Consider the following 27,838-nt stretch of genomic DNA (forward strand, 5'->3'; position numbering starts at 1 on the left):
CCTTGCTTTTTCATGTTTCTTGTGACATCTGCACATATAGTATAGTCACATTTTCCAGTTGTATGCAGTAGCTTTCACAGGGAGAGACTTTTCCTGTAGATGGGTCCTAGAGTGTTGGTTGGGTATGGTACATTGGCTTTGGTTTGGGGTGGATTCAGTACCATGGTCTCTGTGTAGTTTCTTCAGCTGTAATCTTCATCAGCAATGTCTGATTTCCTCAGTGGCCTAGGCTGCAGGAGTTTTTGATGGTGGTATAGTTTTGCTAGGGACAGGCATGTCATGCTAGTTGTCAGGTCGGACACTTGCAGGCTTGGAGGGCTGACAAGCTGTCTTTTGGGCTCCCCAGGGAAGAGAAAGTATGATTTTCCAGCTTTTCTTCTATGTTTATTTAAAACTTTGCTGTCTGGCTCACAGTGTTCTTCATCTAAAGTCTGGCCAGTGGTGGTGGTCATATTGCAATCATTATTACAACTTCAGACTTTCTACACCTTTTCCATTTTGGTGACCTTCAGCCTTCATTCGCTTCCATTCATGACCCCAGAATAGATGTAGTCATCTCTATTGAAGGCAAACCCATCCCATCTCTTCAGCTTCATCTAGAAATTTGTTTCATCTGTTACACTTTCTTTCTTTGGTTTTTAGCCTTCACTGTCTACCAGCTCTTTCACTTAAGCACAGAGATATGTTCAGGACTCTCCCATTCTAACAGTTCCCTGCCTTGATCCTACAAGCTTTTCTCTCTAGCTGCTACCTTGCTTTTTATTTTTATTTTTTTCTCACTTGCTCTGATAATCTCCTAGAAAAATTGGCTTACTCTCACCACCTCCATTAGTTCACTTCTTAATTATTCTTCAACCATCTGAGACCTGGCTTTGTTCTTTCTCTACTGAAACTCTTCAGGCAGAGATTAGCAGAAGTCTTCTAATTGCTCAATGAAATGGAAACTTTCAGTCCTTATTTTTCTATATTTCTCCTTCATTTGACTTTGACTTAACTCTCTTGGTTTTTATAATACCACCAGCACCTAGTTTATCAGTCTCTCATGGGAACTTCATTCTATCTGCCTGCCAAATGGTGGAGTCCCAAGGAGTGTGGTCTGATCTGCTGTTCCCCATTACATGCTTTCTGGTCAGTATTGCCCACTGTGGTTCTCATCTACCATCATCCACCTCCAGGAGTGCCATAAATTTAGTAAGTTTACAAGAAAAGCAACTTTTCTTGCTCCGTAGACTAACGCTGATCTTTTGTTCCCTATCATGGTTATGGAACTCACTAATCAGCATCAGCTGTCAGAATATTTAACTTTGCTATTTAGGTTTGTGTAAGTTATGGGACGATAACTAGGATAACTAGAATTAGCTTGTAGCTTATGTGGGATAGATCATACAATTGCATATGTAAGTAGTGAATATTTTGGCTTAGTAAGTGAAGGAGTATTTAGGAAGCTATCTGGAATGTTATCTAAGTCAGGATTCTGAAGGTAACTCCAGCCTCACTGTCCCTTACTCACTATTTCTAAACACCCACCAATCCTGCCTACTTTATTTACTTAGTATTTCTCCAATCTACCGTCCTTCTCTGTCTGACTAATCACTGCCCTAGCCCAGGCCTTTATAATCTCTCATTTGACCTACTCCTTCACCTCCTTTGAACCTGTGCACAAAAGTTAGCTTCTTCCTAAGGCTTTCTCTGGTCACCTGTATAAAATTCCCATCTGCTACATACATCCTGGTTCCCTGTATTGCCTTATATTCCTCAGTGGCATTTGTCTTCTTGTATACTATATAATTTCTAATCTCCGTCTTTCTATTACCACCCCACTTCAAGATGGCAAGGATTTGTCTGTTATATTAGGGACTGTCCTAATAGGAAAAAAAAGGGCACATTTATATTAGAGTAACTTGAGAAGAATTTTAAAAAGTCATTATTTATAAAGGTGTAGATATAGAGATAGTGAAGTACTCTTGGGACTAGTAATAATTGGGCAGGTGATACCATTTTTAAGCTCAAAAGGGCATAGTGAAGGAGCAGGTGCCTGAACCTGGATTCAGAGAGACTATGTAGAGGAGACCACTAGGCAGGAGCTGTGGCCTTTGCCTCAGCTTGACTGATTACCTCACTAATCCTCACTAATCCTAAATTACCCAAGTTCCTTCTTTTCTGGCCCATTTCACAGTCCAAAGCCAACTTTAAGCCAGAGGGCAAGGGGAGCACTTGATGCAGTCCCTGCAGTAAGACCTCCCAGTGAACAGGGCAGGTGGAGGATAGAAACTAAATCTCGATGGAGGAGAGGGAAGATATTCAGAATATCTTTTTTCTTTACTGTCAGCACCTTGAAGAGTGCCTGGCATATGGATAATATTTTTTGAATGAATGAATTTGTTACTGGTTTACTGGCCTCATGAACTTTAGTTTTGCCTATTCTATTATAACTTGGTGATACATTCCTACATACTTGATACCGACTCCTATTAACTACAAAGGCAGTATTCCCCTCTCCCCCTTTTAAACATCAAAACTCTTTTTAAAAAAACATTCTTAAATGCATCACCAGTATATAACAGATAAAAGCATGGGTGCCTTGATTGGAGTAGTGGGTAAATGATCCCGAGTCTGTCTGTCTGGGTTCCCTCTTTGCCTAGCAGGAATGTGACTGTCTTGTTTGAAGCCCACTGAAGTAGAAAACGGGATGAGAGACACACTCTTCAACATGGCATAAGATTTCCATGCTTGGCTCCTGCCTGTCTCTGCATCCTCATTTCTCAGTAGTTTCCTCATATTTTACCATCCTGTAATTGAAAGAATTACAAAACTGTTTCTCTATACACGCTTTCATGCTGTTCCAGCTGCTGGGAATTAGCTTCCTTTGTGCTTTTTTTTTATTTGAATGATTACATGTTTACATTCATTAAAATTAATGATTCATTACAGTTGTTTTCTGTTTAGGCATAATTGGATCTCCTATACTGAGACTTTGAATGAAACTTTGATTGTTTTTTTCCCCATTATATGTTGAGCTCCTTGAGGTTCTTTTCAACTTTGCTTTATTCCAGGATTTCTATTGTAAGAGTTAACGTTGGTTCACTCCTCTGATGTGAGGTTCATGGCAGGAAGGTTCCATGTTGCTCAGCGGCAGAGTAGAAAATACTGAGCAGGGCATAAATAGATTAGGATACTGCCATTATAATATAAACTGTGTTTACAAAAGGGCATCATCAATTCAGAAAATATCTTTTTCATTGACTACAGTGGTGCCTGATGATCTTTCTATTACAATCTTAAATTATGGTCATTTTAATTATGGAATCATACGTGGGTTTATTTATGTTAAAATAAGGTAATTATGAAGCTAGCTGTGACCTATGAGAAAAATCCTGAAGAAATGATGAAGGGATCAGGTGACTGTTTTTGAAGTCAAGTGTGAAAGGTCAGACCACTCTGGGTCATGGGACCCTGCCAAGGCAGAGCAGGTCAAGTGCTGTGCCCAGTGGGGCCAGCCCCCAGTATGGTGCCAGGGACTGGGTGTGAAAAGCCAAAAATTGAGAATACACCTCAGAAAGGGGACATGGACAGATGCCACAGACTGATTTGCATATTTCATGGTTTAGCCCTTAGCTTGTGCTGATATTGGATCAGATATTTTCAGAGTTCAGTATTTTCAAAAGCATCACTGATCACCTGTTGGCATTGTTTTACATCTCAACCAAGGACAAACTTTTGGGACATCTGTTTAACAAGGGGTAAGCTTTTATTTGAAATGTTCGATTAAAGCAGAAGAGTCAGGCATTTTTTTGTGCCTCCCCAAAGAAAGATTTGTTTACTGTCCTGTGTGAATAAATATAATGTCATTATTTCCCGTAAAGGAAAAGCTGATGGGGAGAGTAAGTAATGGGTAAGATTAGGCAATGTTAAGCTCATATGTTAGTATGTTTAAGAGTGATCAATTTAGGGATCTCTGTGACAGAGATGCCAAATGCTCACAGTGCTATCTCATGTTGGAAACATGTGTCTCCTCCACTTTTCCTCGGTCCTCTGAAATGACGACCCTTTAGGGATTGACAGATACTATACATATTTCTGTGCTGATATGTGATTTGTCTAAAACAAAGTTTCACAAAACAATTCTTACCATTGCCGTTTAAGAGTCACTCTGATATGCTCTTGTTTCCATTGCAAACAAATACTCATTATGATTTGTGAAATTAACTTCACAATTTCCTAATGGATAACACCTTGAAGTATGAAAAGCACTACAGTATCTTTTATAGCTTCCTTCCTCCAGCTCTCTGTAATCTGCTCCCATCTGTGGTGTAGGAAAGATTTCAGCAGTGGCCACTGAAGGCCCTAAGATCTTGTTTCAACAGATAGCAAGGTGCGTAACAGACTTTGGACAGGTTGTTTAACATGTCTGAGTTACAGTTTATTCACTGGCAAAATGAAGGGCTTATATTATATTGTCTCTAAGTACTATCAGTTCTGACCACCTATGAACTTCCATTTTAAAGAAAATACCTATTTCTATGGCCTTTAGGCATTAGGAAATTTTGTCAAATTAAATAAATCTCAGTAAGATTTGATAGTCAATGGGGCCCACTGTCTGGTGTGTGTGTGGAGGGGTGTTGTATTTTACATCAGGAACTTCACAGCCCTCATGAATTTCTAATTAGAGGAACCACCTGGGAAATATAAGTCAAAGCCCTTTGCTCCCCTTACTCAGCTTTAGGGCACAGTGACTAGAGGTGGGCAGTCGCTTTGGCACAGGTATTGTCATTGGAAAGAAAGAAACCGTTTTCTGGAAGAGAATTGGTTGAGGCTAGCTGTAAGCAGCTGTTTCATGATGGACAAAAGGACTAGCTCATCTATTCCTCATTCATTTCTCTGTATCCTCTATCAAATTTCTGAGTAAAGATTTTATACTATGCTTGATTAGCATTCAAATATGTTTCAAAGATTTTTAAAAAATAAAACTAGGGCTTTGAATCATAAATATGGCTTATAACTATTTTTCACATACTTACTATCTCAAGTTACCAATTTCACGTTATGTTTTTTTCAAAAGAGTATTCCTGCCACAACTCAGAGCTCAGCTGAATTAGAGCAGTGACTAGAAAATCTGAGAAGGCTGAGCTTCAAAATAAGGTCTGGAAAGTGTTTCTTATTGTTACAAGAGAGTCAAAATGATTTTCTTGAGCTTTAAGTTTATATAAGTATTTACTTGAAACTTAGCAGTTTAAAAGATAATGTGCAAAAATGTGAAAATGAGAAAAAACAATTTCAAAACAAGAGTTGGTGATTATGTGAGACTTAGCAGAGCAGAGTATATTCTAAGTATTAATCTGTCTAAGCTGTTTGGGAACAGATGTACGTGAAACAGATACCCGGTGTTCTGCTGTGTACACCCCAAGTGAGACATCTGTTGGTAGACCGTGTGGTCAGAAATAATGGAAGCAGGGGTTAAACCCCAATATGACCTATTACTCATGTGAATTATTGAAGGACTAATTACTCAGTAAAACATGATGCTTTGATTCATCAGTCTACACGTTAAGAAAAAAGCCTCTTTAGAAAAAAATTTAGTTCTATTCCTAAGCTGTCACATTTAAGGACATTTTTAAGATGTATGCAAAGACTCAAATTTCCATAGTAACTGCAAATACTATCTGCTTATAAAGTTTTAAAATGTTTTGACAGGTCTACTAATTTATCATAAAAATAGCCTCAAAGGTTTTAGCTTTTTGTTAGGGTAGGTTGGGTCTCACAGAAAACAAATGTAGAGTGAATTTTCTAAAGCAGGGCTGTCCAGTTAGACTTCCTGAAATGATGGGCGTGCACTATGTCTGAAGTGTTCAATACAGTTACCACCAGCTACACGTGGCTATTGAACAGAAACATGGCTAGTGTGGCTGAGAAACTGAATTTTTAATTATATTTAATTTTTATTAATTTGAATTCAATAACTGCATGTGGCAAGTGGCAACTGCATTGTACAACACAGCTCTGACACATGGAGAGTTGAAAATGTTTGTTTACTTTCTTCCCAAGCTTTCATTTTGGTCTTTGTTTCTACATAGAAAGGAAGATATAGCTTTCAAAAAATGAACCTGAATGTAGAACTGATATGGTTATGCAATTTGAGCTGCCTATTTAAAGATAAAGCAACTGAGTTTAGAGATTTCAAAGTGGCAGAGTCCTTTAACATATTTCGTGCGCTGGCCATGGTAGCTCATACCTGTAATCCTAGCACTTTGGGAGGCTGAGGTGGGAGGATTGCTTGAGCCCAGGAGTTCGAGACCAGCTTGGGCAACATAGCAAGACCCCATCTCGGGAAAAAATGTGCGCATATATGTATATATTCATACACATATATACATATATACACACACATATATATAAACATATTTTGTGTGTACAAAAAATATTTTTATTATGTGTAGATTAGTTGGTTACTAGTAAAGTTTAAGTCTTGTCTATAGAAATCATTGTATTTTTCATGGTCATTGTGATACATTGTTTGAACTGAAATTTGGCAAATTCAATCTGTTTCTAACTACAAGAATAGTACATAGATTTGAAATGGTAACTCTCTTAGTCTGTGTACTCTGACCCTGTGAACGTCTGGAGACTAATGTTATTCCTAAATATGCTGTGTCCACATGGCACCATCTGAAGGCAAACACTTTTTAAAACTGATCTACTTTTGTGGACCTTTCCTCTCTCTCTTTCCTGCACCCCCCGTGGGGCCCTTTGGGGCTGGAACTGGCACATAACTATTCCCCTAGGAGTGGGTTCATTGAAGCCAAGGGACATGCACATTGAGAATCAGATAGACTGGACCAAGGTCATTAAACCAGAGAGGGCAATCCAGATGGGGTTGTCCAAAGTAGGAAGTTCTGAAGTGAACTGCAGAAATCCAAACATGGCAAAGCTAAAGGAATAGAGAACCAGGGCAATGGATATAGAGAACAGAGCAGTTGGGTATGCAGGAAGATGCTGTTGCCTAGACTGGAAGTTTTTGTACCCTTTGTAATTTGAGAAAATGTACCATCCTTGTTGAAATGGTCAGGGATGTAGTATATATAATTCATTGCAGTTGTGTAATCTCAGCACTACAATACTCATCATAACCATATCGCTTGTTATCCCACCTAGCCTGCCACTTGATTGGGTTATTAGATTACATTTCAGATATTGACAAGTCTACAAACATCATTAAAATCCTAAACACAGACTTCTTTAAAGCCTTCTGACTGTATTCCTGCCCAAGTTTTAGAAGTACTATGCCAATGATGGGGGTAGTATATGCTGAGCAAGTGAGTTTTGATTGTGTGTGTCTGCATGTGTATGTGGGTGTGGTGAGCAACAGGAAGGAACTCTTAGCCATGGCTCTAAATGCTCTTGTGTTGGCCAAAATTGGTATAAGCTAGGAGGAGAAACACAAAGGAGAGAGAGGCATGAAGTTGCAGGACATTAAACCATTTGCCAACTTTTGGCATGCAAACCAGAATTTGAGGAATCTTAGTGTAATGGGTGACTGAATTCAGAGGTAGACAGGCCATCAGGAAGGTATAGGTGCCAAAAATATTTACCATTGGTGAGCATTTTTGTTTTTGTCATTGGCATGGTGTTACGAACTTATATTAAGTCTAAGGGTGAGTCTAAAATAATGTACCAGCTGGCATCAGGGAATTCCCGTGTACATTCCTAGATTTTCATTAGAAACAGTGTTCTGGAAACTACCACTGCTGCTACATAGCAGTGCCCAGTGCTTGACTGAAAATAGTGAACACTTACATTTGTTTACTCTGCCAGGTTCTGTGCTAAGTATCTTATCTTGTTTAACCTTAGCAAAGATACTATGTAGTCTAGATAGGATTTTTATCCCTAGGGCCCAGAAGTGTTAAATAACTTGCCCAAGGTCATACCAGTAATTTCAGTTGCTGGGGTTCAAAGCTAGGCAGTCTGACTCCAGAGCCTGCACTATCCCCATTTGGTTATGTTGCTTCCCCAGTTAAGCAAGCACGAATTCCCCCTCATGCCATCAGGAGTCTGTCTGACATCCGAGTTGGTGGTAGTAAAGCATCATGGTCTGAACCACAATAATAAAAACCATTGAAACAACATTATCTGACCTCTTTCAGGCTTTTAAGACAGTTCCATCATCAACAGCCTGTTCCATTTCTCTGGCCACTTCCAATTTCTGAACAAATGAAGAAAATGGGAGTGATAAATTGGAGTTTTTAACAAGTTTTTTTTAATCTAATATTTTTTCATGGAAACCACCAAACATACCCAAATGTAGGAATAATTATGTAATAAGCCTTCATGTTCAACCCTAAGAGGGGTGAGGCTCTATGTGACCCATTTCTGAGTTTAAACAGTTTTCAATTTATGGCCAGTCTTATTTCTTTTTTTTTTATTATTATTATACTTTAGCTTTTAGGGTACATGTGCACAATGTGCAGGTTTGTTACATATGTATCCATGTGCCATGTTGGTTTGCTGTAACCATTAACTCGTCATTTAGCATTAGGTATATCTCCTAATGCTGTCCCTCCCCCCTCCCCCCACCCCACAACAGTCCCCGGAGTGTGATGTTCCCCTTCCTGTGTCCGTGAATTCTCATTGTTCAATTCCCACCTATGAGTGAGAACATGCGGTGTTTGGTTTTTTGTCCTTGCGATAGTTTACCGAGAATGATGATTTCCAGTTTCATCCATGTCCCTACAAAGGACATGAACTCATCATTTTTTTATGGCTGCATAGTATTCCATGGTATATATGTGCCACATTTTCTTAGTCTATCGTTGTTGGACATTTGGGTTGGTTCCAAGTCTTTGCTATTGTGAATAGTGCCACAATAAACATACGTGTGCATGTGTCTTTATAGCAGCATGATTTATAGTCCTTTGGGTATATACCCATCAAAAAGTGGGTGAAGGACATGAACAGACACTTCTCAAAAGAAGACATTTATGCAGCCAAAAGACACATGCAAAAATGCTCATCATCACTGGCCATCAGAGAAATGCAAATCAAAACCACAATGAGATACCATCTCACACCAGTTAGAATGGCCATCATTAAAAAGTCAGGAAACAACAGGTGCTGGAGAGGATGTGGAGAAATAGGAACACTTTTACACTGTTGGCGGGACTGTAAACTAGTTCAACCATTGTGGAAGTCAGTGTGGCGATTCCTCAGGGATCTAGAACTAGAAATACCATTTGGCCAGTCTTATCTATACTCCACCCACATCCCTTCTTCCCCTGGAATGATTGAAGTAATTCCTAGGCATCATATAATTTCATCTATAAGCATCTCAGCATGTATCTCTAGGAGATAAAGATTTTCTAAAAAATCATATTACTACTCTTCAAATTTAAAATAATCTTTATAGTTTTACATATCCAGTTAGTGTCCAGATTTTCCTGATATTTTCTCTATTTTTTTAATATGTCAACCTTGAAATGAGGTCCATGTTATAGTTGATGGCTATGCCTTTTAAATTTTCTCATCCACAGATTCTTCTTCCTTTTTTTTCCTTTCAATTTATGTTTTGAACAAACTAGTTTGGCCTATAGTTTCTCATGGGCAAGAATAACCTTCAGACTGGGATGCCCATCACTCTGATACCTATAAAGGGGATGAGGCAGGCTGGGGAAGGGAAAGCCTCAGACCGTGATCAGATGTCACAAGGTCTTTGCTTACCTAGGGTGAGGACTTGGGAAAAAGATTGCCCATTAGGAGTCCTGCCTTGGGCAAAAGTGGCCAAACTTCAGCTGTGCTGTCACAGGCTGTGGGCTGCCTTGGAAATGTAGGACCTCAGCTCCTCTGAAGTTGAGGTGGAGCTTGAGGGTACCAATCCCTGGTGGCCATTATAACAATAACTACACTCATTGCAATGGCATGGCAAGTTCCTCCTCAAAGGTAGATCCTAGCATCCACCATGACCAATGAGGTTTTTTTATTATGATCACTATAAACTGAAGGATTTAAACCTATTAAATATTTTTCCATTCACAGCAGTGATTATTTTTACTGATCTTCAAATTGTCACATTTTGGATTTTTAGACCAATGGGAGCCGCTTCATCTTGACTTCTGAGTTCTTTTGACATTCCCTCAGCTGTCTGATAGTTTCCCTGCTTTCTGGAATGGCAAGATATTCCAGGTTTATCTTGAACATGTCATGCTTGAGATATGGAATCAAGCTCATCAACAGAGGGTCCTGGTTCCTTTTACTGGGTAGTGGTATTAGAGACCACAATTTGAGAACTAAGGAACATCATTGCTAAAACTTCTCCTATGTGTACCTTGTTACTTAGGTTTTTCAAAGAACAGAGCTAGAAAATATGTTGGGTTTTTCTGTTTTTTTTTTTTTTTTTTTTTTTTTAAGAAAAAATGTATCATAGGATTATGCTGAAAACTTCCAATTCAAGTGCAGGCCTAAGCTTTTCACGTTGTCTCTTTTCTCCTACCCTTAAAGTCTTGATTCCTAACTATAACAACATCATTACTCATTTGCTTTATCCTGCATTATATAGACACAATAGAGTAACAACACCAATGCTGCCAATCAAAAGTATAATTACTGAAACCCACTTAAGATAGTCCTGCAATTTTTTTTGTTCATAGACTGTACATTACTAGGAAGGTGTAGTCAAATTACTGTGTTTTAAAGACACTTGGAATAATTCATATCTGTGAAGTTATACCCCCAACTTATTTGTTTTTTGTATTATTGTTTCATTTTGCTTTTGATGTTTAGGCATTTATTTTTTAAAAAACAATTTTATAATTACGTGAAATACTTATATGGTTCCAAAGTCAAATCTACTAAACAAACTATATTCTGGGAAGTATAGCTTTTATCTGTTTCCCTTCTATGCTTTTCCTTCCCTCCTGTAGGTAGGAAAGCTTATTTGTTCCTCAAAGCTCTGGGTTGTTCTTTTATTTTATATAAACCAACATGTGCATATATTCTTTTCATCACCCCCACAGTACCCACCGTCTTAAACACACGTACCATGCATGTGTTTTTCTACCTTGATTTCTTTCTTACTTAACAATATCCCCAGAAGTTCACTCTGTAGCACTTTATATCAGCATCAAAATACATTATGTACTATCGTTTATTGACCTCTCTGTTAGAGAAATTTGATTGTTTCTAGTCATTTTTGTTATCGCAAATAGTGGTTTAATAAAAAACTTTACTTTCAATTTTTTTTTTCAATGTGCTTTTAGGATAGATGCCTAGAAGTGAGATTGTTGAGTCAAAGAATAAATGTGTTAATAATTTTGCTCAATATTACCAAAGTCTTTCAAAAGGGTTGTGGAATTTTGCTTTTTAAAATCATTATTGTATAAGGGCATGTATTTCCTGAAAATTTCTCCAGAAAAGCTTATTGCCAAACTTTAAAAAAAAACCTGATACATAATAAATGATATCTCAGCATAGTTTAAATTTGCATTTTTCTTATTAAATCATTCATGTTTTTAGTCTATTCCTCCTAACGTTTAGGGAGCACCAATTATGGGGTCTCTACAAGGTTCCAGGATGCTATAATCAATTTGACTAATTTCTGTCTTAAGATATTCACAATCTTCAGGAAGATATATTGACAAAAGAATAACTACGTGATCTATTTTGTGTGCACCTTAGGTAGTACTTACAGAGCATTATAAATGCACATGGAAAAATAGGTAAAGGAGAAAATCATTCTCTGTTGGGTGGGCTGAGGGGGAAGTCAGGAAAAGCTACAGAGAGGTTCAAGGGTAAACTTGAATGTGGGCCTTGAAGTATGATTAGGAGTTAGCAAGACAGACAAAGGAACAAGGAAACCATTCTAGAAAAAGAAAATTTTGAAAAATCTCAAGAAAAGGATGCTTTGGCCTATTTGGAAAATAACATTGTCTTGTTTATGGAGGAGATGACAGTGCTTTGTTTTTAGTCAGTAGTTTATACAGGACTTTGAATAGCATGCAAGGAAGTTGGTGTCTCAGCCTGAAAATTGAGGAAGGTGTGACAAAGACTGGGCATTAGGTGAGATCAAGTATTTCTGTTTTTTTGGTAAATTAGGTAGCAGGATAGATTATAAATGGGCTCCACACTGAGGAGCCCAGTGTGATGGCTGATCCAGCAGATCAGGAGGTAGTGGCTGCAAAGCTGGGAGAATGGCGAGGTAAGCCTGGATGCAAGGGATATTGTCAAAGACAGAATTTGGAGGATGTGAGGCTTAAAAGGGAAATAAATAATAGTGATGCTGAGATTTCTAGCTTGGGCAGTGGGATAGATAGTAGACACGGCGCAAATTAATTTTTAAATCAGCAGAATGAGAAGTATCTTATTTGAAATATATTCTACCAGATCTTAGCATCAAATGTGCCAGTGACTAGCAAAATGTGTAAACAGAAGGGAAGTAGCTTGAAAAGTGCACAAACTGGGGAAATTGCTCCTGAAGGACTGTAAGTTGAACCCTTTTAAGCCTAAGATCTGTGTTTCCTATGAGCCCTAGGCTCTTTCCTTGTGTATCCTGTTTCTTATTAGAGGCTATTTAAAAAAATCATAGTTTAAAGCTCTCTATTTTCAGAAAATATTATTCATTAGATGTTAGTAAATAATGTAATCTTCATACGTTCATAATATTTCTGCATTATTGCAGTGTAAAAAGTCAGTGAAATAGTCATTTGTAAAGATGTCAATTTTTATCTTTGGAAAATAGCTGTTCATACCATTTTAAGCTTAAAAGTTCTGCATTTACTTCTTAAAATATCCATGTTCATATTATTTTGTCTAATACAAGTATTTAATATTTACCCCAAATTAAGCTTTTAAGTTTACTAAGTGTTACAAACATAATTCAAAGCACTGTTTAGTGTCCATCTGTGCAGGAAAAATAAGATCAATACAATTGAGCAGCTGTTAGCATGTATTGGTTTCCTTATATTTTAAGTATGTTTTCATGTTTTGAAGGTGTAAAGGGATGACAGTATGTTTTGTTGTGGTTTTCATCATACAGATAAAAACTTATTACAGTTGAAATCTTGGTGAACATAATACATTTTAAAATTTCCATTCCTCACCCATTTATCTAGATATTTAGACACAGTAAAATAAATAACATGGATACATTTTTGTCATGTGATTTATGTTTTTTAAAAAGTAGAAATAAATTTCTCTAAGTTATTTTTATTTTTTAAATTTAGCATTTTTCATATTTGAGGAAAAAAAATTATGTCTTGGTACCCTAGCTTCTGAACTAAAAACACATCTGTCATTTTACAGGTTGTTTTAATGTTTTTCATTGGGATCAACCTACTCTGGAAATATCTCATGGGTGAGCTTTATTTTTATGAAATGTTCTTGGCACTTGAAGACCTTCGTAGGTACATGCCAGACTCATCTTGCATCCAGTTCTCCTGCGTGGAAAATATGTGCATTGAAATTCTAAGTGCCTTTTCAAATTTGACCTTTTTAGAGAATGATATGAGTCCCAACAATTAGGAAAACTATGGAATGCCTTTGGGCCTTTACTTTTCAAAGATTTTCAGTCAGTAATATTTAATTAGCATTCATTGTGTACATTGTACACTTTCGTGGATATGGCTAGTTCCAAAGGAATATTCTAGAAGATCTCAGCTTCTGTTATTGAAGGTGATAATACACTACTAAGTTATGTGTTGCTTTACATTAAAATAATGTTGCAGCAGTTACTTATTGCTTAACTAGTGGGTATAGGACATCAGGTTGAAATAATTGATTTTGAAGTGAAGAATTCTTGTTTATATCTTAAACTAACCAAGTATGTTCATTAACTTTGAGAATAACAATGATCTTTCCATTATTCTTGAGTAGACTGGATAAATCAGAAAACCCATGTTAGAGGTCCCTGTAAAAACTTCAGTCTTATTTGGTAAGTCCCTTTATAAGAGTTTCAATAAAATCAGGTAAATTTAAACTCTGAAAATTCTACATACTGTCTCTCATGTTCAATTTACTGTTAAACAATACTATGCACTGGAAAAATTTTTTTCACCTTAATGAAACCACTGGTCATTACTGCTGCTATTGATGCTCTTTTGTCTGCACATACTGTTGCAACATAATGTGTTGTGCATTTGATACGGATATTATCATATTGCCATAAGGAGCTGCTATTATTTTAGACACCAACTGATTCCACGATAGTGTCAGATTTCTTTAACATATGCTTATGTTTTTGTACAAATGACCCCAAGAAACATCTGCTAGTTTTGTGGTGGTATCTACTGTTTCTTTTTTAGAATTTGACCTGTCAGTCACTTTTTAACGTGAATCTACAGTATTTGAGTTGTATTCCTTTCTAGTTTTTATGCTATTGATATTAACAAAATTGAGTCAGTTTTATGGCATAATTCAGAGAGAAACTGAAGCTGTCTATGGATGTTATTTTAAAAATGCCCTTTTCACAATTGTGCGTTTAAATTTTTGTCATTGATTGAAACTTTAAAATTGAAAAGTGCCGTTTTAAGGGATCCTTTAGGTTCCAAAATCTTAAGTTGAAAATTTCTGTCTATTGGTCCTGAAATTACTCTCTGAATTTGATAAGTATGTAGTAGTTGTGGTGTATCCTTGGTCAGTTTATATCCTGTGCTAATTGCTAATCTTACTTAGTTTCTTCGACGCGTGTGTGAAGACAGGCAAAGAAAAAGGAAGTGGAATTTCTATAAAACTGTGAAATCTTTATGGAGACTAGATAATTTTCTAAATAAAAGAAGGCACTCATTCTGTTGTAGTTAGGATCCCTTCTTTTACTTGCTTTTCATGATCTTGACTGAGAAGCCACAATTGAGATTTCCATTGTCCGATGCCTTCTCTTCTACTTTTCTTTTTGTTTCTCTTACATTTTTAAAGACAGCTATTTATTCAAAAACATGAACTTTTATTTATTGGACTTAAACCTGGAACATCAACAAAACAAAGAACAAACAAAACTACCTTTCCTACTTTATTTTATTAGAGGATGCTATCAATACAATTTTGTATTACGTTCACACTTGATACCAAACCCAAACCCAAGAAAGTGTGTCCTGTGTTACAGCATATCCCTCTGTTTAAGATAATAACTAGAACAATTTACTTTTATTTTCTACTCATCTGCTTTCTGTGCATCAGCTGTTGTCCTCCCTCAGCCTCGAAGCATGTCATCATTTACATCTCCGTGCTCATTCAGTCATCCTTGCTGCTCTTAGTCCCCTTTTTGTCCCTTGGGTGACTTATGTCATTAGGACAACCTTCTGTCCCCACTTGGCTGAAACTGAGCCGAGGCCCTTGCCAGTTGCATTAGGTGTGGCACCTTTCATGGCTCAGTTTGGGCCTCTGTGATATCTGTGTGCCTTCTACTCCAAACTCCATTCTGCCGGTGGTGGCAGGGTGACTGGAAGCTTTAGTTTCAGTGACAAAACCCAAGCGTGGCTTTGCTGAGTGTCTAAGTAGCCTTCATTTAGGCCTGAAATAGGAGAGTCAGGCGCCTCTGTGTCCCTTGAGAAAGAGAGATTTCCCTCAGCTCTCTGGGCCCAGCACTCAACCATTTAAGTGAGCTGGTTAGTATAATTTCCCTAAATTGTGGTTTAGTTTCCCTATGAGTAGGACTGGAGTAGGACCAAGTAAGGAAAGTCCCTAGTGACCTTTCTGCCTCCTGAGGAGCAGGCCATTTACTTTCAGTTGTAGCTTCCCATCTGTCTGTCCCCACTACCCCATCCAAGGCCCTGGAGGAGCCACAGGATGAGGGAGGAGATTCATGGAAAAGCGCCTTCAGGTACTGGGTATGTCTGGAGTAACATTTAAAGTTTAAAAGACTCTTTAACAATTTTCCTCTGATACTTATTACTGCCTATACTTGTTTGGTTTTAGTACAGTAAGTTTTGCCTATCGTGGGGGTGAGGAAAATAGAAATATTCCCATTAACTTTGTATGGTGCTTGGTATGATATCCTGAACAGGTACAACCATAATTGTTTACTTGATGTTCTTTTTAATAAGTCAATTATATCAGAAATTGAAGAATAGCAAAGTTAATTTGTTTAATCATTCCATGGGAACTCTTGCATGCTTGTTCACTGGAGGAACATTGGGTTTCTCCCTTAAAGGACAAGGCTTTGTTTTGTTTTTAATAAGACACATTCTTTATAATTAAAACAAAATCCCAGTGTTAAGGGATTACTGTTTTAAATAATTGGATTTCTTTCCTTTGTTTCTCTGATCCCTCTATATGAGAAAAAAATCTAATGGTGTCTTAGGATAATAAATATTTCTAGATTAAAAAGTTTTCTTAACCACTGAAATTTAATAATACTTCTCAAAGTTTATGGATGATATAGAATGTAATGTAAGGTTGAGAATTTTAGATTTGGCAAAGGCAAACATACAAAAACTAGTGAAAAACAACAAACTGGAAACACTTTTAAAATAGTGATGTATTTATCTTTGCAATAAATTATTCAGAAATATAAATAAACTCACTGTTTACATAGTTTTATTTAAATTTGTACTCAAAATACTAAATTTAGTACTATATATTTTCTTCTTTCAGATAAATGCTTTCCTGAAAATGGTATTTTAATATCTACAGATGGTTTAGTTTAACAAAATGGTTGGGGTAAAAATGACATAGGGAAAAGCAAAATGTGACAGCCCAGCTCTGTTACCTTTAGGGAAACTCTCAGAATAAACTCTATTCCCATTTCCTTCTCTTTCCCCTTTCCATACTCGAGAGCCCTTTTCTGAGACTCTTAAGTCATGTGTGGGCCTTGAAGAGGATAAATAGCAGGGTGGGTGGTAAAAGGGGAGAGCGCTTTGCTTGAGGCAAAGTTTTCCTCCGTATGGGACCTTCCTCAAGCCCTCCCTTCAAACCCTTTAAATGAGAGCATGAGCTCCTAGGACAGAGGTCACGTGGAAAGCGGCATTAGCACGAAGAGGGGTGGTATGGAGGGGTATAAGATGCAAAAAGCAGCAGTAGCATGGGGGAAGGTGGGGTGGAGGGGTGTAAAGGCAATGAGATGTGAAGTGGTTAAAGGGCCATTTTTCTAGTTGGCCTCTGGGCTTTGATGAACCTTTTCCAGTGAACCTGTTTCTCCACTTAGTCCTGGGCTAATCTTGACTCTTAACTTTCCAAGTGTATAGCTATGCTGATTTCTCCTGGGTTTGGAAGCTCTGAGAAGCGCTGGTTCTAGTTCAATCACAAGACTTTTAAAGAACCAGAAAAATAAAACAATTTTTAAGAAAGTATTAAAAAAAAAAGACTTTTAAAGAACCAATGAAAACCTGGGAGTAAAAATATTGAAGACTTGAGAAATTTTCGTCTTTTCCCTTCAAGTGGGCAGCATGAGAAATTCTTGTAAGTGGTGCTTTCAAATCTTACACAAAGTTCTCAGTTACCTTCATTTGTACTCCCTAGACCATATTGCATCCCTTGCTATCTTGACTAATTCCCACCTAAAATAATTCAATGGCCTCCCAATATAATCTGGCATTCTAATTAATAAGCTAAGAAATTATTTGGTTTTTCTCTCATTTGCATTAAATATTCTTCAGTGCCCACATTTGGAAATATTGGAACACAGAAATGAAAAAAGTTACAATCAGTTTCTCTGCTTGCCATGTTTTCCTTGATATGGCAATACGACATCAGGTCACCCTTTGAAGAAAATTCAGAGATGCTAAAATAGAAATTAAAACTGAAGATAAGTCAAGGCAGGATAGTGTAGGAGTCTGTTACGGCTGCCATAGCAAAATACTACAGCCCAGGAGGCTTGAACAGGAATTTATCTTCTCACAGTTCTTGAGGCTGGAAGTCCAAGATCAAGGTGCCACTGGGGTTGGTTTCTGAAGAGGGTTCTCTTCCTGGCTTTCAGGTGGCCACCTTCATACAGCATCCTCACGTGGCCTTTTCTCTTTGCCTGCATGGATAGAGATCTCTGGTGTCTTCCTTGTAAGAACACCAGTCCTATTGGATTAGGACCCTATGCTATGACCTCATTTAACCTAATTATCCTATTTAAGGCCCTGTCTCCAAATATAGTCACTCTGGGGGTTAGGGCTTCAACATATTTTAGGGGAACACAAGTCAGTCCGTAACAGGTGATTTGCTATAGTTCTCCTTTACTGAATCTTTTCCAACCTTGAGAGTGGGTTTTGGCCAGGTGTGGTGGCTCACACCTGTAATCCCAGCACTTTGGGAGGCCAGGGAAGGTAGATTGCCTAAGCCCAGAAGTTCAAGATCAGCCTGGGCAACATGGCAAAACCCCAACTCTAGAGGGGGTGGGCGGCGGGGAGTGGGGGAATTAGCTGGGCTTGGTGGTGTTCACCTGTAGTCCCACCTACTCAAGAGGCTGAGGCTGAGGCTGGAGGATCGCTACAGCCCAAGAGGCAGAGGTCACAATGAGCACCTGGGTTACAGGGTGAGAATGTGTCTCAAAGAAAAAAAAAAGTAGGTTTTATTCTTCCCCTTAAATTCCTATTAATAGTGAGGTGAGGCTTCCTGTGGTTTTTTTTTGTTTTTTCAAGACAATGGTTAAGGTGTGATTACTTAAAAATGATATATAACACCAAGAAATAAAGAATTGTTAAGTGAGAAGGAACATATTAAAATGGCTTGGAAAGATGGGTAATTTTTTACATTTTAAGTAGGTTTTCTCAACCCTAACCCTGTGGAACTTGGTCAATCTAATCAGTCTAAATGTAGCACAAATAATAGTTATATGGACAGGAGAAATAGCAGTAGTAGCTCTCAAAGATAGTGAAATACATCTGAATCTCACTAACGATGTCATAAATTTGCTTGTTTTAAAGTTTTCTGAAAGTATGAATTCATAATTGAGATTTTTTTTTTGCCTATGACTACTAATGTTTGAGGAGAGAGTAGTGTCAGAACCCCCCCCCCCGTTTATTACATGTTTATTTCATATTTGGTACTGAAATCAGTGTTCATTTTGTGTCTTCTTGATAAATCTTGCCAATAAGTAATTACCTTCCATATTGAAAGTTCTTAGGATTATCAGGTTGCTGGGGGCAACCTTAAAAGGCCATGCAGAAAATTGACTTAGGTGGCTATTACCCTACTTTATTCAAGTCTGAGCATTTACTTTCCTACTACAATCAGAATACTGACCTACATTTAAAAGTGCAACACTGCCCTGTTATCTAAATCCATTGTGTTCCTGAGAGGAAATACCAGAAAAGAGGGCACCAATATTATTTTTCTGCTGTTCTTGATCATAAGTGATTACCTTTTTTTTGGTTAGGCATTCTGCTTCTGAAAAATAACTGAGGTTGAAGTTAGTAGAACTAAGATTCTTATATAAAATCATAGGAAAGATAATTTTCAGGATTATTGAATCATATTGAAAAATGATATAATCATGTTAAAAGATGATAAGGACTAAAATGAGTTAATTCAATTTGGAAATAGTTAAATTAGAATTTGCTTCTGTTTTTGATGGATACTGCTTTTTGAAAAATCTTCTGAGTATTTAAGCTTTTACTACTCTAGTCATTCTCCCTAAAGTAGACATAGAAGCGTGTTCTTATCTTGATTTGGTAAGGCTCTGAAAATGCAAAGCAACAGATGTTGTACCCAGCATAATTATATGTATCCTGGAAACACATCTTTATTGAGTGGGATTTGTTCTTGGGGAAACAAAAATTTGGCAAACAAAGGGCATTAACTTGCTGATCTCAGCAGTAATTACTTGGGTTAGATTATAATAATCTTGTGTAGGTGGTAACTGCATGCATATATTACAACATATAATTCTAAAATACGTACATTAAAAGGAAAATGAACTTGCATAAACTTTAGCTCATGTATCCCCTTGAAGAGCAGAAAAGATGTCAATTTCATTATTTGAAAGTTCTTTGAACAGCTTTTTGGAAGAGGTTTCCAGGATTCCAAATCCTAATATGTATATTGATACTGAGGCTTTGGACTAATCTTTGGGGGTTACTGCCTTTTTTTATGCCCACTGAAAATAGAGCATTTCAAACAAATGAACTGATCTCTGATCTTTAAGCATGTCAGCAGCTCTTTGAAACAAATCCATAGTTATTTTTACCAATGACTGTATTAAAACAGTGCTTTCTGTATTATCTCTTCCATTCCAAGGCCATTTTAAAACACCCTCTTTCTCCTCTCCCAGTGGGTAAAGTAAGGCAGAGCTGCTTAGGACTGGGTTATGGAGAATTATCTGGAGGTCAGTTTGAGAACCACTCTGCAAACTATTTCTTAAATAAGCAGCTACAAAGTCACCCTTACAAAAATTTCTGAAGTTGGCAGTGTTGCATTTTGCAGTCTGAAGCTTAAATAAGAGTTTGTCAGTGGTCATGGTCTAAATAGCCGGTTACTACCAAGGTCATCTAATTTTTTTTTAACACAAAAAAATATTCTGAACACAAATGAAACCTTCAGGACAAGACATTTATGTTTTGAGAATATTCTTAAATGATTCCTGTCATGTATCTTATTTTACATATCTTAATGATCAGCATGTATTTTTTGTTGTTGGTGATGATCTTATAAATGTGCTATCACCTAGTTTCTAATTCCTAACAGCTCCTTCATCAGTAGAATATTGCTGTAGCACAGTTTTGCCATCTGTTAAGAAAAGATGGTGACTAATAAGAGTGGCACATTTCAGGGCTGGTGTGCTGTCACAACATCTAGTGTTTTAGTACTGAGGACAGTGATGTATGCAGTGTTCCTTACAGCCATGGAGTGTGGGAATGTTTTCCTCTTCGGCAAAGTCTGTGTATTTCCACAGCTGAACTCTCAGGATCCAAAGGAAAACCACAAGGTAATGAAACCAGATGACTGTGATCAAATTTCTATTCCCCACTACATGATTATTAGTTTTCATCAAAAGAAATACTCATCCTATCCTGGGTTGGAATTGGTAAAGAATTTTGCATTGTGACTAGGACACATAAAAGTTTTTAGGATGAGTACAAATGGAATTTGATAGATTTCCCCAAAATGTTTGGGAAAAGATTTATTCCTCCCTAGGAACAGCAAGAGTAGCAGCATCACATGAGGCAACTCCTGGTAATTTTTTCTTCTTGCTCTTATTTCAATTATATGTTTTTATTATTTTCTGTATCTCTCAATTTCTATTTTTCTCCTCTTAATGTATCCTGTAAATTTCTTAGTAGAACCTTTTTACCAATGAGGGTTTCCTAGTTTGCTTTAGGAGGCACTCAGGATGCCCCCTTTTGTAAGGCAGTAAATTGAAAATAAGAATTTGGTGAAGGTCCTCATGACGGTTAGTTTCCATTCTCCATTGTACCAAACTGCTACAGGGAAAGAACCATATTTAATCAACCTCAAATCCTCAATATTTAGGTCAGAAAACACTTGGCATAGAAGAGACACTCAAATTTTGCAGCTAAATAGATTATTGATAGAAAACGTTTCTTGCCTCTACAAGCAATATGAAACCAATATGATCTCTAAATATCTTCAGACTATTAGGGGCAAATACTGTATTATAAGAATAATTCTTCAAAAAGGAAAATCCAGCTACTGTCATATCACCTCTCTATGTTGAAAGCTAGGGACGATAAACTGGCTTCCAGCCAATGAGAGTCCGTGTGGACCTAGTGCTGGCTGGAGATCCCTGGTCCAAAGGCAAGAGCCAGATGCTGGTTGTCTGCTGAAAATCAGAAGATGACCTCTCTGGTAGTAAGGCCAGTGACTCATCCCTGCATCTTTTATCCTCTTCTGATTTGTATAAGGATCTCTCCTTTTTCCCCGGTACCCACTCTCAAGAATTGCTTTCCTTTTTAACGTGATCATACCAAAATGTATCAAACAGTACCTTGATTTCCTTTCTGAGGAATTTAGGGAGCGTATTTACTTTGTCAGACTCATTAGAAGTTTGGCTTCTTGGTAGGGTTCTTAAATGGACAACATGTTTGGGTCATTTGGGAGAGAATAGGAGAAGCCAGTCCCCTCTGATAGAGCAAACCTGGTGAGCTGTGGTTGACCTACCTGCTAACTGTCCTGTACAATTAGGTGTGTGGCATCAGTGGGTGACTGATCAGAGCTACCATCTCAATGGTGGCTGTTCTTTCCTTCCTGTGCCTTCTCAGATCTCTTTTTTGTTCTTGTTACTCCACTACGTTGGTTTTTCTTGAGTTTTTTTCAAGCAAATATCGCTGTTCACTTCTACTGCAGTTCCTCTATTGTTTGCTTTTTCTCTTAGTCTTCATTGTTTTCCATTTTGAACATTCAGACATCCATCAAAAAAAGTAAAATAACAGGAAAGGAGAGGTAAACACCAGTCAAATGAAGTATTATAATAGTATATTACTATACTTTTTAAAGTAATTGAAGGGTGGTTTTTGGAGTCAGAATATCTGTTAGAATTTGGAATTTGCCACTCTTGAGACTGGGGCAAGCTATTTAAACTCTAAGCTTATCTGTCCCTCCTCACAATCTGTAAAATGAGATCATAATAATGGCACCCAGTTTATGGTGTAGTGAGCATTCAGTGACACAATGAATCTAAACTTATTTGCACTACATAGAACAGAATTTTTGTCTATTAAACAATATAGTATTTTAGGCATGGAAGAAACTTTGGATTAAATTGAATATCATTTTTCTTACCACAGGGTAAGTTTCTGTTTTGTTTGCCCCTGTTTCTCTAACTCCTAGAATAGTTTCCAGCACATAGAGATTCAACAAATGTTTGTTGAATGAATGAATGCATCTATTCTAATCCTCTTGTTTTAGGAATGACCCGTCAGGCTGAAAAGTGAAAGCATTTCCCTCAAGATTGGTGACAGAGTTGGGGACTAAATCTAAGGCTTTCTCTTCCTACACCAGTGTCCTTTGTGGGAACACGATACCATTTTCTCAATATTATGATAAATAAATTTATCATATTTATTTATATGGTAAATTGGTAGGAAGCTGTGTGGTAGTATAAGAGGATAAACTTTGATAATGAGGTATACTTGCTATCAAATTCTAACATTCTCATTTAAAACATAGCATACCATTTATCTTCTACATTTTCATGTGTAAAGTGAGGTGATTTCTACCTTATAGAACTGTCGTGAGGATTAACTGAACTAATCTTTGTAGAGCACCCGGTCCCATTTTTTTTTTTTTTTTGCTCACCCCACCCCCCAACTTTCTAGCTAGATAACTTACACATTCACTTTGTTTTTCATTCCTTCTTGAATCTCCTGTGGTCAGACTTGACCCCTGTCACTCTACAGCTCACTCGTCAAGGTCAGTCCTCATCTGACTTGACCTATTAAGAGTCTGACAAGTAGTCACATATGCTCCTTGATACAACTTTCTTCACCTACCTTCTTGGATGTCATTCTTTTGGTTCTCCTCCTACCCCACCGGGCTGCTTTTTCCCAGTCTCCATTCTTGGGTATTCTCATTTTCCCATGTCTGTCCTCTGACTTCTTATTGTCTCTGTTTCTGTTCTTTCCCTGGTTGGACGTTCTCTAGTTTCTGGCTTCAAATACTATCTAAATGCTCATGTCTTTCAAATTTATATCTCTAGTCTAGACCTCTCCTCTGAATTCCAGTTTTATAAATCTTCTACTTAAATATTAGAGGTCTAATAAACTTCTCAAACTTATGTTCTACAACAAACTCCACATTTTCTCCTATAACCTCTAAATAGGTACCTCCTATAGATTTTCCCATTTCAGTAAGTGGGAACTTCATTATTCTGATTGTCCAAACCAAAAACACTTGGAGACCTGCTACATTCCACTCTTTGTCTTTCATTCTACATCCAACCCATCAACAAATCCTGTTGCCTCTTCCTTTGAAATACATCTACGTTTGAGCAGCATCGTTGTCACCACTTGGTATTATACACTCTCATTTCTCATCTGGAGTCGTGTCTGTCCAACCATGTCCCCCATCAGTCTGTTCTCCATGTAGCAATTTTGTTTTTGTTTGTTTTAAGATCGGGTCTTACTTTTGCCTTGGCTGGAATGCAGTGGTGATCATAACTCGCTATAGCCTTTAATTCCTGGGCTCAAGTGATCCTCCTGCCTTAGCTTCTCCAGTAGCTAGGACTACAGGCACACAACCACACTTGACTAATATATTTTTTTTAACTTTTACTAGAGATGGGGTCTCCCTTTGCTGCCCAGTCTAGTCTTGAACTCCTGGCCTGAAGTAATCCTTCGGCCAGCCTCCCAAAGTGTTGGGATTATAGGCATGAGCCACCATGCCTGGCCCAGATTAATTTTAAAGTGTACATTAGAGCACATCGTTCTTCTGCATGTTCAGCATAAAATCCAATGTCCTTAATGTAGTCTATATTACCCCACGTGGGATACTTGTGCCTGAGCCCTCTACTCTTATGTCTTAGCCCTCTCCTGCTTTCTCACTAGCACCAGCCACATCTTACCATTCCTTGAACACACCAAGTATGCGTTTGTCACAGGACCTTGATGTTTACTGTTCCCTTTGTCCAGAAACCCTAGGAACCAGCTATGTGTTAAAATTCAGGTATTTACTGATTTTAGAGAGCTAAAATGGGGTATATATAATATATTACATAACACTCACAGCTGGTTTGTTGTGGCGTTTCATAATTAAACAATATTTCTGAATGAAACATTAAGAATGCCCATGCTAAGAGGGATGAGTAAAGACTCAAATCTCATTATCAGTTCAGCTGCAGAATGAGGTCAGCTCAGGATTTGCTGCCAAATGACTTAAGAAAAAAAGTTTTTGGAGCTTTGGGGATTTCAGAATTGCAGATGAGAGATTCTAGACCTGTACCTACACAGCATGCTCCCTTATTTTGTTCCAGTCTTTGTTCAGTGATTATTTATTGGGTAGTCAAGGAAGATCTCTGTCTAAAAGGCTTCTCTGTGTAGAACAAGACTGGCATGTGGAAAGTTTCCAATTAATGATATTGAAAGAGTGACGCTCAAATCATTTTTTCACTCAAATACATACTATTTAGAAGACAGTGGCCAGTTTAAGAATAATCACTATTGGAAACAAAGTACTATTTGATAAGGGATAGTTAAACACTTATTAGGGATATGTGAAATACTTAATGGATGACTCATGTGCTGATATAAAATCCATTATCCATTTTAGTTCCTGGTAGCCTAACTGGTTGAACTCTGTTTTATTGATCTGTTATTGATTTGGCCTGTAACTTCAAGTTACATTTTAATGTAATTTCATCCTTTTCTGATCACCTTGTGTCTTCAAGTATTTTTAAGCAGTTGATAGGTAGTTGAAAGATATTATCACTATTTCAATCTACTTAAAATTTTTACTACATTCATTTTAAGTATCACTTATGGAACTAATCGAAAATACAAGATAGTGAAAAACTTTTGTGAGGATCACCTGAAATTTTAGCATTCACTTTCCTTACATAGAGGAACTTAGTCTCTCTAAAGAATTATGAGTAATAAAGTGTCATAATGATATTTGTCTTAGTTTTGTTTAAGTGTACTCCACAGGAGAAAGTTAGGCATGAGCAGGAATTATTGTAGTCCCACATTCTCAAACAGTTCTACAGTAAGAAAGACTTTATGTATTTCTAGAAATCATTTTCCTCCTCTTTAGAGCTTTGGGACCATAATTGTATTTAAATTGCTAATCTGTTTTAAGGAATTGTAATAAATTGTTTAACATTTATATTCAATCAACTTTGTAATTTGTATAAATTTTTCAGGGTAACATTTGAACAATTTTTAAGAAAATGGGAAATATAGAAGTATTCTTAGTTCTACTATATTTTTAAAAGATGACATCTGATCTACTGACTGAAATCCTTCAGTCATTTTTGTTTTTCTCCCCAAGATTAGATAGAATGGATGTGATTTTATTTTTTAATTTGCATTATGGAGAGTACTTTTTTGGGGGTAATGAAATATATGAAATACGTGAAATATATTTCAATAATGAAATAATGAAATAAATGAAAAAGACTTCATTTATTTTGTTAGTGATACTTCAGTTGCATAAGAAAATGTTCTTTTAAATATAAGTGGTCATTTGTGTGCAGCCTTAAAGTTAGCAAACATGCCTTTGAGTAGTCACTATTTTTGAAGGTCTTTATATCTGATTGCAGTGGCTTATATTCAATAGTACTCTTACTAAATGAAATAAAAATGGATGCCTCTTCTGCCACAGAGGCACAGGTGGACATCTTGGTAGCAAGCCCCATGTGGTGTGACACATGGCACAGCCCAACATGGGGGCAAAGAGCATGCGGCTTGAGCTAGGAGTCATTTTATGGCTACTTTGCTGTAGATTTGTGTTTTTCTGTGGAACAGCCATTATTGAAGACATTTATATAGTATGATGTTTGTTTTTCATTAAATGCTTATTATGATTTCTTAAAAATAGTCAAGACTTGATTAGCAGAACCTATTTAGAAGCCAGAGTTCCCCCTGCTCCACCCCTCGCTATCTATATAAATGATATTTTTGACTCTGTCCTTTATAATGTTGGCACCCTGTGCATATTAGATGTAATCAGGGCTGAAAGGAAACTTGAATCCATCTGGAAGCAATAAACTTTTCTAAAAGACTGCACAGTGTTATTTAATCCTGTGACTTCTTACTGTGAGTGAAATTAAGGTTTGATGCAGTTGTGTCACATCGTATTGATATCAAATTTATCTTTCTAAAAAAAAACTGACAGTATTACAGCACGGAGGAGAAGATGGCTTGCTGTAATCCTGTAAGCTATTTTACATTGATTACATTGCTACATAATGTACCTAAGTATATAAAGTACTTGATCTAGAATGTTTAAGTTTTCTCTAAAATTTTCTCATCAGATAATACTTTCTCAACTTCACCTTTAATTTTGGCTTATCATAGTACTAACTATGCGGTAGTAATTGTGTTATGATGAAGGACATGGAGAAGAAATTATTATTTTAAAACTATTATAAAGTGGAGACACACTTGTATAATTACCATCTATGTAGAATGCCAAGGTATAAACATTTAGCTTATTTTAGCATCAGACTCTTTGAATCAATTTAAGTCTTTTTCAATGAAATTGACTTCCTCTAATTTCTACTCCAAAATGGTTAAAATTTTGTTTTACTTCAAATATGTTGGTAGGGTATCATATTTCATGTGACTAGGAGCCTAAACTATATCAGCTGACTGGCATAATTTGTGAAGTATATGTGTGTTTATTAAAATTTAAAGTTTTTATTAAGACTTACAATTTTATTAAGACTTAAATTTTTTCCTTACATTTTGAGTAAGTCCAACTGAAAATAACTTCGAGACTTAGGAAATTTGACTACATTTTATAAGTAATTTCCTTGTAATTTTTCTTTCTTGTGGAAACAATTCTTATTGATTTACTTAACTATCTTTTTTCAATGGCAAAAATGAAAACCAAATATATTTGTCGACTATATTCTTTTAATTGTGGAAATGAAAGGTTCATATCCCCCATTTGCCTAGCATATTAAAAATAAACATGACCTTTGTCTTGAATGTTGTTTTTAAAAATCAAACCATGATAAGCTATATTAAAATTGCTTATCACCTTCCCTTTGTCTCCAGTAAGTCTGGGCCTAAAAATACTCATCATACGAATAAATAAAGTTTTACAAATACTTTTTAGAACATCTTGAATTATATGTGTGTTTGAAGCTTACTTTTGGATGTTCGGTCAACAAGGTTTCTGACAGTTTCTTTTTATCTTCTCTCTATTCCCTGCCACTGTGCACCCCAAAGTGATCCCTGACCACAGTGGTCCCATTGCTGGCATCAGGAAGGTAGACTGAGGAGTTCAGGTATCCTAGAGGCTGTTAGGTGAATCTCTT

General features: G+C 36.9%; 1 protein-coding gene and 1 long non-coding RNA gene across 6 annotated transcripts in view; one reads left to right on the forward strand and one right to left on the reverse strand.

Annotated features, from left to right (window-relative positions):
• Positions 1-27,838, forward strand: part of CERKL (ceramide kinase like) — a 130,494-nt gene that overhangs the window by 11,898 nt on the left and 90,758 nt on the right. The gene's annotated exons all lie outside the window — the stretch shown is intronic.
• Positions 17,854-27,834, reverse strand: LOC131383778 (uncharacterized). The gene is made up of 3 exons (XR_009214047.1): positions 27,671-27,834; positions 22,021-22,235; positions 17,854-17,935 (listed from the first exon to the last, which is right to left on the reverse strand). It is a non-coding gene; the product is annotated as an uncharacterized LOC131383778 (long non-coding RNA).

This window comes from Hylobates moloch, unplaced genomic scaffold, assembly GCF_009828535.3.
Source record: "Hylobates moloch isolate HMO894 unplaced genomic scaffold, HMol_V3 SCAFFOLD_1, whole genome shotgun sequence".
NCBI classification, from domain to species: domain Eukaryota; kingdom Metazoa; phylum Chordata; class Mammalia; order Primates; family Hylobatidae; genus Hylobates; species Hylobates moloch.